Here is a 961-nt window from a genome sequence, read left to right as displayed (position 1 = left end):
CAGCCCCGGGGCCTGCCGATCTCTGCCGAGCACGCAGAGATGGCTTCAGTGAGTTTATTCTCTAAAAAATGTTTCTCTTGGCTGCAAGCCAGTGCTTAACAAAGGGTCTGGTCGGATGGAGGAACTTCCAAGGGCCTGGGGCAGGGGCCTCATGAAGAAGTGGCCCCGCTGTGCGTGCAGACTAGTGCTGCCCTCAGGGCTTGGGCAACGCTGCCGTCCTGGGCAGGTCAGGCAGGAGCAGTGAGGACATTCCCAGGGGATGCAGCCAGCTTTGGGGGGCTCTCTGGTGAGGCTGGGCTGTGTGACCCTGCGCTGCTCTGCACCCCGGAGGCATCTCTAGCCCTAAATCTCCTGCCTGGAGCACGCTGCTGTCCTTGGCCCCTGCTTGCCTTGAGCAGGAGCGCTGCTGGCAGGGCAGGCTGTCCTGCCAGGCCTGGGGCTGCCAGAGCGGGCTGGAAGGAGGTGTCCTGCCCCGGCTTTGAGGGCTGCAGTGGGGTCCTGCTCTGTGGAGCCAGGGAGCACAGGGGGAAAGCAGCATTGGTGCATGCTTTGGCTCTCAGCTGCGTCCATCGCTATGACACTACTGGGTGAGCTGCGAGGCTGCTTCAGCTCGGTGGTCACACAAAAGAGGTGCCACCCTGGTCCTCTGCTCTCATAGCAAGGGGCTCTACTGGCGTCCTGACACCTGGGCTAGGCAGGCTGCGAGACCATGGTCCTGAGCCGCTTGCAGTGGAGCCAGGGTAAGGGCTGGCATCTGGAGAGCTGGATGCTGCGTGACACGTCCCAGCATCTGCCAGCTGGGGAAGAGGAGAGACCCTCGGTGCTGCAGGTGGGAAGGCACTGGGGGATGCTGCCTGGGCCCTTGTGCAGGCACCCCACCCCCCTCCATGGTGGGTGAGACTCTGTCCAGGGTGCCCGAGCCCTGGACAAGGCCGGCTGGTGGGCATCTCGCTGGGTGTGG

The 961-nt window shown here is 63.8% G+C and overlaps 1 protein-coding gene across 1 annotated transcript in view; it reads left to right on the top strand.

Annotated features, from left to right (window-relative positions):
• The window catches only part of PDLIM7 (PDZ and LIM domain 7 (enigma)), a gene marked incomplete at its 3' end in the record, with an annotated part of 12,905 nt that overhangs the window by 1,044 nt on the left and 10,900 nt on the right, over positions 1 to 961 (top strand). The window lies entirely within an intron of this gene.

The sequence above is a fragment of the Pygoscelis adeliae genome, unplaced genomic scaffold (genome assembly GCF_000699105.1).
Source record: "Pygoscelis adeliae isolate BGI_AS28 unplaced genomic scaffold, ASM69910v1 Scaffold766, whole genome shotgun sequence".
Taxonomy (NCBI): Eukaryota; Metazoa; Chordata; class Aves; order Sphenisciformes; family Spheniscidae; genus Pygoscelis; species Pygoscelis adeliae.
Note: the sequence above shows the minus strand (reverse complement) of the source record. Positions and strands in the feature narration are given on the sequence as shown.